The sequence below is a fragment of the Rattus norvegicus genome, chromosome 1 (genome assembly GCF_036323735.1).
Source record: "Rattus norvegicus strain BN/NHsdMcwi chromosome 1, GRCr8, whole genome shotgun sequence".
NCBI lineage: Eukaryota > Metazoa > Chordata > Mammalia > Rodentia > Muridae > Rattus > Rattus norvegicus.
In genome coordinates this window covers 165,445,144-165,457,794 of record NC_086019.1, presented here as the reverse complement: position 1 = coordinate 165,457,794, position 12,651 = coordinate 165,445,144, and the positions used below count along the sequence as shown (strand labels likewise).

General features: G+C 45.0%; 1 protein-coding gene across 4 annotated transcripts in view; it reads right to left on the bottom strand.

Annotated features, from left to right (window-relative positions):
* Positions 1-12,651, bottom strand: part of Clpb (ClpB family mitochondrial disaggregase) — a 122,810-nt gene that overhangs the window by 105,720 nt on the left and 4,439 nt on the right. The window lies entirely within an intron of this gene.

The following is a 12,651-nucleotide window of genomic DNA, read 5'->3' as shown; positions in this document are numbered from 1 at the left end:
GCCCAGCTGTGTGCCCACAGACAGGTCCAACTAACCTCTCAGAACCTCTTTCACCTCACCTCATCGGCCTGCCAGAACCTCCTAACAAGAGTGGCCATATGTCACAGGAGTGTGAATGTACAGGGTGTTTTGCAATGGTAGCTGCTACTTCACTATCTGTTCAAATGTTCAAAGGCAAATGGTGAAGGACTTGATCTGCAACCTTAATGACACTTGCTGGTCTAACTAAAGCCCAATGCTGGGTGGCCATTCTTTGTCCCATTCTTTACAGACATCTGTTATGTATCAATGTGCAGACTGCTATTTTTAAATTGTTAAACTTAGAAACCAGCTACAAAAATAGCACCACAAAACCCTTCACAGGTCCTTGACATGTACTACTTTAAACTTTGATTTATTTGGTTCCTAATTCTAATACATTTTACTTGCCCATGTGAGAATTAATTTTAGACATTATGTCTCTTATCTCCAGATACTTTGAAATGTATTTCCTAGTACAAGGGCAGACTTCTACAGAACCACCAGCAATAATGGCCAAAGCCTCAACGTGGCAAAGATTCAACAAGTGCAGATCATAAACAGAAAAGAATTCAAAAACTTAAAAACCCCTGCATCTATATGTTCAAACATAAACAGATATTTTTGTTGTCATTATTTCTAAAAAATAAAACAGTATGCCAAGCCAGAGATGATTTAACTATACAAGAATATATATGTAGGCTTTATGGAAATACTATGACATAATATATAAAAGGCTTGAGCATTTGCAGATGGGGGACCCATGGAGGATCCTGGGACCTCTGACACCCACAGGATGAACATTTTATCCCATATTCTGCCTATGTTCAAATGTCTCCAGTTATCCTAACAGTTTTCACAGCATTCTAGTACTGTGATCAAGATGGAAGACAGAATCAATGTAAAGATCAAACACTGTGTATCTCACTTCACCTAGAATAGTTCAACCTTTCTGCGACCTTCATGTTATTGGCATGTTTTGCACTGTAAGGCCAGCTTCTGTGTCTCCCTTTCAGCTTTGAGGTACCACTTCCTCCACTCATCACTGTGTAAGCACTTCCGAGGACTAATGATTAATGAGTGGGTGTAGACTTCCACATACTTGGCAAACAGCTAAAATACAAAAAGAACCCTGGAGACCAGTGCCATGTGAGCGGTGGTCAGGGCAACAAGGCAACAGGAATGACTTTATGAATGCAGAGTTTTTCTATTAGAAGGGATAGCTACATAGGCAGAAGCATGGATTCCTCTAATAATCTCCTAGGATTCCCTAAAGCACACATCTCTGCATCCCCAGGGAGCTGTGCCTGGCTGAGACTAGATGAGACATGAACACAGAACAAGTAAAGGCGAGGAGCGACCCAGGACACTGTCATGTGGGACACCTAGGCCCAGGGCTACAGCCTGTCAGCAGCTGCCTTCATGACTGCTTGGTCCAGGCAACTGAAGTGTGGGAAAGGGATATGGGCGCCACCTACTGGCCCCAAAGCAGGACTCTGGGCTGCAGCAGAGGGCAGCTGGGTGCTTGCCAGGAAGCCTGTCACAATTAGCAATAGTGGATCCAACTCCTCAAACTCACTGACAATCATACAACTACAGTCAACCACATGTAGGTCCACATGAGATTTTCAGTGAGGAATAGACTGGGTAAAGCTAACCAGAATACCTGCCCCCACCCACGGGTGACAAAATACAAAATAGTTCTCAAGAGGCATCCATCCTCTGTACTGGGGACTGAGGGATGAAATGGGCCAGTCACAGACCTTGTCCACACAGAGAGTGCTCAGTTTGAGTTTGGAGAGGCATAATGGAACAGGTTCCTCCACCACTAATAATGCATTATCATGGGTCCTCTCAGATGTCTGTACAGGAAAGCAATAGTAAAATGTTGGCTCTTCATATCTGGCAAACTCTTGAATGAAGATTTGGAGATTGAACTCTCTCTACCACTGAGCCATAGCATTACCATGGCTTACCTTCTTCTTTCTTTTCTTTCTAAGTGTGTGTTTGTCTGAGTTTATGAGCATACAGGATGTACAGCTGCCTGCTGTGGGTGCTGGGAGCTAGACTCTGGTCCTTTACAAAGTAGTAGCACTCAACTGTTAGCCACCTCCCAACATCCTCCCCATTATTTTTGTTTAATTTTATGTATTTATGTATTTATTCATTTATTTTTTGAGACAGGGTTTCTCTGTGTAGCCTTGGCTGTCCTGAAATTTGTTCTCCAGACCAGGGTGAACTCAGAGATCTGCCTGCCTGTGCCTCTGCCTTCTGAAATGCTGGAAATAAAGGTGTATGCCAAGGACCACCCAACCCTCCCAAGGCTTTTTAACTTTCAAAAAGTTGCCCAAGCTGCCTATGAACTCACTCTGTAGTTCAGGCAGGCCTTCAACTTGTGATCCTCCTGCCTCAGTGTCCTGGTAGCTAGGATTAAAGTCCTAAATAATGGACTCAAATGTGGAGTTCAATGTCTCATCTCTCAGTGGCTGACAGCAGTGCTTAAACACTTGGCATTTATGATCTTATCTGATCCTAAGAATTAGACAAGAAAGCCCATCTCACACAGTGACTTCAGATTCCATGGCAGTAGGTGGCTGCCTAGAATTGTAGCCCTACTCACTCTATGCTTCCCACAGCACACAACCTGTGCTCTCTGTACTCAGCACTGGACAGCACACCCCAGCTCTCTGACAGGACTATAGCTGACAGAAAATCATAAAGGAAGAGCCTCCAGGGGGCAGGTGATCTACACGTTTGTTCCATCAGAGGCTTCTCCCCTAGAAAATGAAGGAGAGGGAGAGGGAGAGGGAGAGGGAGAGGAGGAAGGGGAGGGGGGAGGGGGACTCTTCTAGTCTCAGCATTTGAAAACCTTATCTTCACAGCAATCTCCCCACAACCACCAACTTCACACACCTATAAGCAGTGTCTTCAGTGGCTGAGCCTTTGCTCCAAACCAAGCTAAGCAAGCAGATGCAGTCAAATGTTTACAAAGTGAAGCAGTCCTGATTCTCAGCTTGATTGAAGCTTAACAGACTGGAGGAATCCAATGAGACAGAGGCAAGAAAGCTAATGTAGGCTCTGGCCATATTAACAGAAGCACACGTCTCTTTCAAGGGTGTGACCGCCTTGCCCCCACAACAGTAATGCCACACTGGAATTCAGAGAGAACAACGAAAGTTCACAGCCTTTTCACCATAAAATGGCCAGGATATGGCAACTTGAAACTATAACTTAAGGAGCTAGACTTGGGTAGAGGGACGTGGACTCCTAATATTTATCTCCTAGTAGCACTATCTCATCATTTAAAAGATCTGAACACAGAAAACACAGAAAGGGAGCCCAGTGAATAGTCCTAGAGGACAGAATTGGGACCACACTGAAGGACTGGCAGGCAGTGGCAACCCACTGTGCCAAGTGTTATGGGAACTCCACCCATGTCATCATGGAAATAGTTACCTTGGGAAAGATTATCCAAAGAATGAAGAGATTAATGCAGTAGAAAAAAAATTTAAAGGGCAAGTTGGCCTTGTTCATAATGTAACTGTTGATCATTTTCACACTGTGAAGACATGTCTGTCAACTGACGGATGGATTAATCAAAATGTGTTTCACTGTACATGGAATGTTATTTGGCTTTTAAAAGGCATGAAGTAATGACAATGTGCTACAACACATGTGAATCTTGGGAAGTTAAAGCTGAAGAAGCCAGATACAAAATTTAGATTGTGAGATCTCATTCACATAAAGTGTTGAGGATGAGCAAATCCACATACAGGAAACAGACTAGCGGTTGCCAGAGGCTTGGGGTGGAAGGATGGAAATGACTCCTAATGAGATGGGGTTGGCGGTGGGATAGGGTCGTGAAACGTTCTAGAGTTAGACAGTAATTGCACTATCTTATAAATGTATTAACAGTCACGGAGTTTTTTGTTTTTTTTTTTTACGTTAAAAGGGTGAATTTTCTGACAGTTATATTTTAAAAGGAGAGGGAGAAAGTCTAGGTGTCCAAGTCAATGCTTGTTTAATCAAAATCTACCTCTGCTTCAGGAGCAGAGAGCACCTGAGACTTTGGGGTAGAGTAAAACTGCTAAGCCAAGGATTGTGACTGAGCACTCACCAGCCTTAGCCTTAGCCTCAGCGGAGATCATGCCCTGCCTGTTGTATTCCAAGTCCCGAGTCCATGGGAATTCCAGGGCCTTCCAATTGTACTTTAAGACTGCCCCTGCTCACTGTCCATCTCTGAAGGCTGGTCAAACACACAGCCTTCTCAGGAAGCCAGGGTGCTAACCCCAAACAAAAGGCCATTGAGATGGAAGTTTCAGCCCAGCCTCAGAGGGGATTCTTATGCAGGCTGGCAGGGTCTCTCATCCACATGAATGGAGACTCCTGGAGATCAAGGTAGCTGGCCCAGCTGCTGCCCAGGGCTGGGCTCTCCTACTGGGGAGTCTTTGGAGAATAAACAGTACTTTAATCAACTAATCAATCAACAGGCTAGACTCTATCTCTGCTTCTTTGGAGTGCTTGGACAGCCACTTGTGACTACCTAAGGTGGAGGCAGGAGAAGCAGGTACTATCTGGCATACTCAGTCAGCTGAAGAGAAACAAAGCAACTGGAGAAAAAAGGAGGTGAGTTACTCAGCCTTTAAGATCCAATATCACTTGGTAAGAAAGAGATGAGCACTCAGTATGAGCTGCTGGGGAAAAAAGTACAGACTATGGATGGATGTGGGCCTCTGTGTAAGCACAGTATACACTGGCTGTGAGGCCACCAGAAGGAACCAAGTCTAAGTACTGAGTTTTCTTATCTGGAAATGTCTATTTTGTAACAATGGTGAGATACACACAGTATTTACTGTCTGCCGGCCCCAGCATCACAGGCAGTGAACAACAGCTGCTGTTACCAGCCAGGGCCAGCTTTCTGGAGGAAGAACTGAGGTGAGCAATGAGGCAGGGCAGGTTGGAGACAGGTAAAACTATAGAGAGTGCTGCAAAGCCTTGGGGCCGTTTATTCTTAGGAACCTATGGATTCCCAGCAAACCTGGCAGAAATGGTTGTCCCTTTGGCCAGCTTCCTAAGAGGAAATGGAAACCCAGGCCAGCCTCTCTCTGGCTTCCATGCTCATTGATAGATAAGGAGGAGGGTTACTTTCTAAGTGGGCAGCTTTGAGAGATTTACTTAAGCAGCCTGAACTTCTGTGTCATTATTTGTGAAGTGGGCTGTTGTTATTGGAAAGATTGTGACATCTTAATGTCACACAGCTGGCTAGTAATTATGACAAAAGCATACCCTCCGCCTTCTAATTCTGGAACAATTACATTCTTTCTGAAACATTATGTTGCCTTTCAAAGTCCTAGCATTCAGGCCACCTATGAAGGTGACATTAAAAAACCTGGACTCCCTAGGAAGTACAAACGACCAAATTACAGAAAGTGATGCTGTTGTAGGCTCTGACCTCTGCTGGTCTGAGATAGAGATCACGTTTCAATCCACTGCAAGCCACAAAGACATTTACATATTTACTGATTAAGAGAGCTGAATGTTTTGGTTGCTCTGGTGCCATCATTAATATCTTCCCATCCAGCCAAAACGATACGATGATCAATAAACAGCCAGTCTCTCTGAGGCCCAGAGACAGCCAAATGTGTTTACCAGGCAGGTCTTCTGTTAATTAGATAAAATCCCCAGATCAATTCGTACAACATTCACCTATGCTGTAGCTAAACACATTTGGGACACCTTGATCCCGGCACACAGACAGCAAGTGCCTCAAGCTGGGGCACCAGGGGACAAGAGCCAAACCAAACCATCAGTGCAAAGTTAGAATAAATGCATTTACCTCTTAACAAAGCCCAACCTGTTTTTCTTTCCTGAACTGTACATTTTTTTCCCCAAAGTCACCTAATAGACCAGTTTAATCCTTTATTTCCTAAAACCATCAAATCAGAAACCAAAACAGTATGTCAAAAGAATTTCCAGGTAACTGATAAATCTAGCATGTTTATTGATTAACTAGAGACAAGGTCTCATTGTATATACAGCTTTGGCTGGCCTGGAGTACTATATAAATCAGGCTGGCCTTGAACTCAGATCTGCCTGCCTCTTCTCCCAAGTGTAGGGAGTTACAGGCATGTGTACATCTGGCTAAATCCAGCAAGCATGTCTAAAACAGACCTCCTGGGTGGGAAAGATGAATTGAGATCCATTTGCTGCTCTTGAGTTCAGTTCCCAGAACCAACATTAGGTGGTTCACAATTGTCTGTACTCCAGCTCCAGGGATCCCACACTCTGCCTTCCACCATGCATACATACACTTATCCATAATTAAAATTCATAAAAATAAACCTTTAAGTGCATGCCTTTAATCCCGGCACTTTGGGAGGCAGAGGCAGGTGCATCTCTGTGAGTTGGAGGTCAGCCTGGTCTATATAGTGAGTTTCAGGGCAGCCAGAGCTACATAGTAAGACTGCATCTCAACAAAAAACAAAACAGACTTCAATCTTTTTTTTCTGGCTCAAATCCTCCAAACCCTCATTCAGTGCATGGCAACAGCATCTGTACAGAGCTTCAGCCACAAAACAGAAATTCACTAACATTTCATTTCTGAAAGAAACACATGCAGCCCTATTCATTCACTCAGCATTTATCTGTTGAATATTTACTATGTATTGGACTCCAAATCAGGCATGAGCACTAGTCCAGCTAACTGCCCTCATCTATGCTATTAACATGTTAACCCCACCCCATCTATTTGGACTCTTCCAGTTGCTTTTCTTTTCTTTTCTTTTCTTTTCTTTTCTTTTCTTTTCTTTTCGGAAGCAGGAATTGTACCCAGCTTTACCAAAACTAGACAAGTGTTCTACCAATGACTGTACACAAGTTATAGCTATGTTCCAGCTGTCTTCCTATCCTAGTAGAGCAGCTGACTGACATGTTTTCCACTAAGCAGCTAATCTTTTTTAAAACAATGATCTCTAAATCTGTTAACATTTTTGCCTTTTATACACACACTGCTTTAAACAGTGTGGATGGTCCTTCCTTACAGCTACCCAGCACTGTTTCATAGCACCCATCCTTGCTCTCCAGAGGCGGCTTCTTTCTCCCTCCCAATACAGGGCATACGACGATAGCAAAGGTTGGCCTCAAAGTCATCAACCCTCCCACCTTTAGAGTTCTGGGATTACAACTGGATAACAGCCACATCCAGCTCCACATCTTCTCCATCAAAGGACAGAGTCATGACTGCTCAGATTCCCTGTGCCAAGCAAAGAACCCAGCAAATGGCAAGTACTCAGTAAATGTTTGTCAAATGGACACATGATCTGTGCAAAGAAAGGGCACCCAGCCATTAGAGGTTCAACACTTTTGTCACCAGGCTCTCTTCATCTGAGCCTGTTTGGACTGAGGAAGGACCAGTTGGGTAGAGGTTAACAGTGAAGGGAAAAGAGCGGAGAGGAGGTTGTCTATCGCCAGCATGATCTGAAGGAAATGTGATCTACAATGGAGGGCCAGAGGTCTCTGTCCTGAGTCCCCGGTCTGACAGGCCCTACATGACTTTGCCTGGGCCCAGAATTATGTGCTGCAGTCTGTCTAGTACCTCTTGGTCTTGGATGAGTGCTCAGGGCAGAGAAGCTGGGCTGGGCTGGGCTGAGAAGGGGAGTCACCTGCTCTCATGGCTGACAAACTTGATTGCGAGCTGGTGAGCTTGCAAAGTTTAAGCACTTCAAGGCAAAAGAAGGAAATGGCTGCTGCACAGGGAAGGAAAAGGAGGAAGAACCCAGCCTTTTTGTGCAGCAGTGGGACACTGGAACCAGCTCGAGACTGCCTGCTTCTGTTGTATTCAAGTCGCATGTATTTGGGGACAGTGAGAGAGGGACTGTAGACCCTGCCTGCCCTTGTCTTTGGGGAGGCATACAATCCAATGACTCAAACTTCTTTTGTTGTTTCGGTGTTCTGTGTGTTTATTTTTGTTTTGTATGAAGATAGTTTTGCTGACCTCTAACTCATTGAGTAGCATAGGCTGGCCTTGAAGTTGAGACCTTTCTGTTTCATCCTGAGTGCTAGGATTACAGGTTTAAGCTAGTATGACCAAGCCAAACTCTTTAATAGAAAGAATACTGTGGAATCAGTGAACTGGCTCAGCAGGTAAAAGTGCCTACCACCAAGTTTAAGGTCCTGAGTTCAACCCCCAGGACCCACACGGTGAAGGAAAAAACTAATTTCCATTGGTTATCCTTTAACCTCCGTATGCTACAGCACCAGTACACCCAAACACAAGGACACAAAATTAATAAAATGTAAAAATAATGTGTGGCAAATGGTAGATCTTGGCTTATCTTTTTAGTCAAACAGCCACCCCACATACAATTAGCCAGATCCTCATAAAGCAATAAACAGTCCCCATCACTAGGACCACAGTCCAGGGCTGCTGACACTCAGTCTGTGAGCATAGAGCTGTGTCTGACTGCGTTGACACAGAAGGGGTCACTAGTTTTCACCTGAGCTACTGACTGCATTATTGACATTTAACCCTATTTCTCCAAACTGACCTCTAATTTCTCTTTCAGAAAAGGCTCACACTCCCACACCACAGGAAAGGATACAGTAGGAAGGGAGGAGAGACATGGCAGCTAGGTTCAACAAAAGGCTCCTAGGAGACAGCATTTCCACTTGAGCCTCAAAGCCTGGCCCAAGGGAAGCAGTGGTCAGTGAATGGGCAGTGAGTGCAGTAGGGGTGCAGCAGAGGCTCTGCAACCTGTCCCAGGGAGTACAGATTCTGGGGTGAGCTCCTCTTCTTAAGCAGAAGAGCCCCAAACATCAGTCCGTCCCCACCCTGAGTCTCCGGGGATTCTGGACCAAAGCTAAGAGAGGGCAAGGCCCAAGAATGACAGAGCCCCAAGATGGCAAGAGTGTAGTAACACAGTCACCAGTATTTGTTGCTTTATGCAGTAACCATGCCAATCACACACGTGGCAAAACAACTGTAACTGAGGGGAAACCTGAGACTAGAATTCTGTCTTGCTACAGGCAGGCAGGGCGGCTGGACAGAAGTAAAGGCTAGCACACACAGGATCACGTACAGAACAGTGTGGCATCAGCGGAGTCAAGGGTATATACAGAAAAACAGAACAAAACTCAAGACCACTTCCTTCTAGGAGGATGTAGGCTCTTCACTCCTGCTCCAGGCTAGCTTGTCAGCAGGAGACCTGCAACTGGGGGATTACATGTCTGTTTCCTTGAGGCCTGAGACCGTCATCTCTCTTCATGCCTTCAACCATCTGCAGTGCCCAGATGAGGCCATTTCTTTATTTTGCTGTTTTTTTCCCTTGTTGCTGTTTAATTTTTGAGACAAGGTTTCACTATGTGTAGTTTTGGCAAGCCTGGAACTTTCTCTGAACACGTGGCTATCCTGGAAAGAGATCTGCCTAACTCTGCTGGGAGTACCACTCTTAACCACTTGTTCCTTCCTAAGAGCTGCTTTCAGTGAGGAGGGAAGGGCATTCTGACCAATGAAGACCTTCCTCCGTCTGGTCTTCCTGAGAGAGCCTCTCAAAAAGACTACCTTCAGCTTTTCCCCATTTATTCCAGCCTCTATCACTGAAACAGCCTTACCTGGCTCAGTCCCCTGCTCAAAAGCCTCCTAAACCCTATCTACTACTCACAGAAGAGCACCCAAAATGCAGGGTAGGCCAGGTGTATTCCCACATCTCAAGTCACCTTCACTTTTTCCTCATATCCTGCATAAGTCCTGGGCCTGGACTGCATTACCTGCCTCCTGCCTTGCCCAGCTTTTCCCACCAGCTCTATGGAATGGCATGAAAGGGGGCTGAGAAGAGTCAGTGTCTCACTCAACTGCTTCCTTACAGGGTGTGGTGGTTTGAATAGGAGTGGCCCCATAGACTCATGTGTTTGAATGCCTGACCCATAGAAGTGGGACTCCTAGGAGGTGTGACCTTGGGGGAGGAAATGTGTCACTCTGGGGGTGGGCTCTGAAGTCTCAGAAGCTCAAGTTGTTCTCTGCCTGCTGCCTGAGGATCAAGCTATAGAACTCTTACCTCCTTCTCCAGCACAATGTCTTTTGCCATGACTATAAGGGATTAAACCTCTGAACTGTAAGTCATCCCTAATTAAATGTTTTCCTTCATAAGAGTTGCCATGTCTCTTCAGGGCAGTAGAACCCTAAGACAAAGGGTAAGAAAGATGCTAACAGAGGGGATAAGGAGGGACAGAAAGGCGGGCTAAAGACTAGGGGCACACTTGAAAAGTTACCCATGGTGTGAGATAGTCCTAACAATTCTGAGTCACACAGTGGGAATCCAATCACTTTCTGTACCCCACTGGCTGGTATTTAGTTGCCATTACAAAAATAAGTATTTAGGGACTGGAGAGATGACTTAATAGTTAAGGGCACTGGCTGTTCCAAAGGACCCAAGTTTAATTCCTAGCACCCACATGGCAGCTCATAACTATCTGCAACCCTAGTTGTAGGGAGGTCTGGCATCCTCACATAGATATGCATTCGAGCAAAAAACCAATGCACATAAAAAATAATAAATCTTTTTTAAAAATATGTGTTTATGGCTAAAGAGATGACTCAGGAGTTAAAAGCATGTACTGTTTTTCAGGTCCTTCATATCTACCTGTAACTCCAGCACCAGAAAATCTGACACCCTCTTCTGGCTTCTGTGGGCACCTGCATGTATAGGAGTATACCCTTCTGCCCCTTGACATACTTTTTAAAAACCTTAAAACAAAACAAACAAACAAACAAAAAACAGGTGGTGGTGGAAAAACTCCTTTAATCCCAGCACTTGGAAGGCAGAGGCCAGGTGGATCTCTGAGTGTGAGGCCAGTCTAGTGTACAGAGTGAGTTCCAGGACAGCCAGAGCTATACAGAGAAAGCCTGCTTTGAAAAACAAACAAAAAACCAAATATTTATGTATGTATTTAACAGGGTGTGTATGTATATAATCCCAGTATTGCAGAAGCAGAGGCAGAGGAAGGAAGGAAAGAAGTGAGTGAGTATATTTGCCAGGTATGTTAGCACCTGCCTATAATCACAGCACTTGGGAGGCCAAGGCAGGAAAATCGTGAGTTTTTAGACCTATATCTGGACCTAATAGCAAGAACTACCTCGAGAACAAAAACCACCCCCCTGCCCCCCAACAAAGCAATAAAGCTGCCCAAATATCAAGACTCAACTTGCAGGGAGCCTTTCCAGCATGCACAAACTCCTAGGGTCGATCCTCAGCGCCCCATAAAATCAATCATGGACACCTGCAGTCACGTCACTCAGAAGGTAGAGACAGAAGGATCAGAGTTAAAGGTCATCCTTGGCTATGTAATGCATCTGCAGCCAACCTGGATTACATGAAACCTGGCCTCAAAAAACAAAAGCTAAAAAACTGTACAAATTTCAGCACTAAAGTCATCACCCTTTGGAGGGGACTTGAGGAAATAAGCTTCAGCTCGGCAGACTGCTGCCTACTTTGGCTTGTGGTGGTGGTGGTGGTGGTGAGCTGGGGTATGTGGGGGAGCAGCAAGAAGATGCACACTGGCAGCCTTTGGCAGTTACCAACAGGTGATTCCAGGGTCAGCAGAGCCAGTTTCTACTCCGCCCTTCCCTATAATGAAGCTCTGGAAAGCAAGGCGCGTGTCTGGGGCAGGAAGATGCTGCATGCAGCTGCCGTTATGAATGGCTCTTATAACAACAAGATGACATCTGCGCTTGGTTTTTAAGATGCATCATCACATGTTTATTAAACCGTTGCTCCATCATATTTATTTGGCTACAAAACAACTCCCAGCCCATACTTCCAAAAGTGGTTTATTAAAAACTAAGCCTTGAACATTAATACTCAAAAGCACCCCTGAGAATCAATAGTAATGCTGCAGATAAAATGAAGGAGAATCAAGGCAGTAAGTCTTGGTGGAGCCACGGCTGCCGTTCTACACTCTCCCATGCTCAAGCATCTGGAGTGGGAAAGGGCACCCCAGGTCCATGGTAATGACCCCAAACACTAACTTCCTATCTAAAATGTGAACACAATACCAGACACAGTTGTCCACACCTGTAATCCCAGCACTCAGGAGGCTGAGGCAAGAGGATTAAGAGTTCAAAGCTAACCTGGGTTACATAACAAAATCTATTATCAAACAAAAACAAACAAACCAGTTGGATGGAGAGGTGCTCCAAGGGTAAGAGTACTAGCTGCTCTTACAAGGACCTTGGCTTGATCTCCAGCACCCACATGTCTCCTCACAGTCTGTAACTCCAGATCCAATGGCCTTTTCTTACCTCTAAGAGCACTGCAGGCACATGATGCACAAAAAAATACACACGGGCTGAGTGCCAGACACATAAAATGAAATAAAACTGGCTGGTCATGATGGCGCATGCCTTTAATCCCAGTACTCCGAGGCAAGAGAATCTCTGTAAGTGCAAGACCAGCCACAGTCAGTTCCAAGACAGCCAAGAGTACATAGAAACTCTGTCTCAACCTGTCTATCTGTCTGTCTGTCTAAAAAAACCTAAAAAACAAACCTAAAAACCTAAAAAAACCTAAAAAACAAACAACAAAACAAAACCAAGGATGAGAGCAACTGCCAAGTGCAATGTACAAGGCCTGTTCAGAT